The sequence below is a fragment of the Penaeus monodon genome, chromosome 34 (genome assembly GCF_015228065.2).
Source record: "Penaeus monodon isolate SGIC_2016 chromosome 34, NSTDA_Pmon_1, whole genome shotgun sequence".
Classification (NCBI taxonomy): domain Eukaryota; kingdom Metazoa; phylum Arthropoda; class Malacostraca; order Decapoda; family Penaeidae; genus Penaeus; species Penaeus monodon.
In genome coordinates this window covers 28,224,024-28,224,233 of record NC_051419.1, presented here as the reverse complement: position 1 = coordinate 28,224,233, position 210 = coordinate 28,224,024, and positions in this window count along the sequence as shown.

Sequence of the window (210 nt, the reverse complement as noted above, 5' to 3'; positions counted from 1 at the left end):
ATGTACCATTATCCTCTTAACAAATGCTACAAAACTTGCTTACATACAGCATTAGTTACATTCTGCAGTAAACATCAGACAGCGGTCAATACATTACACTAATTGCAGCACAACACCTATTCGGTTTAATTAATTGCCATTATAAAAACACAGGGAGAAGCGTGTTTGTTAAGGTAGCGAAGGGAAATGCTTAAATGGGTGATAAAATGG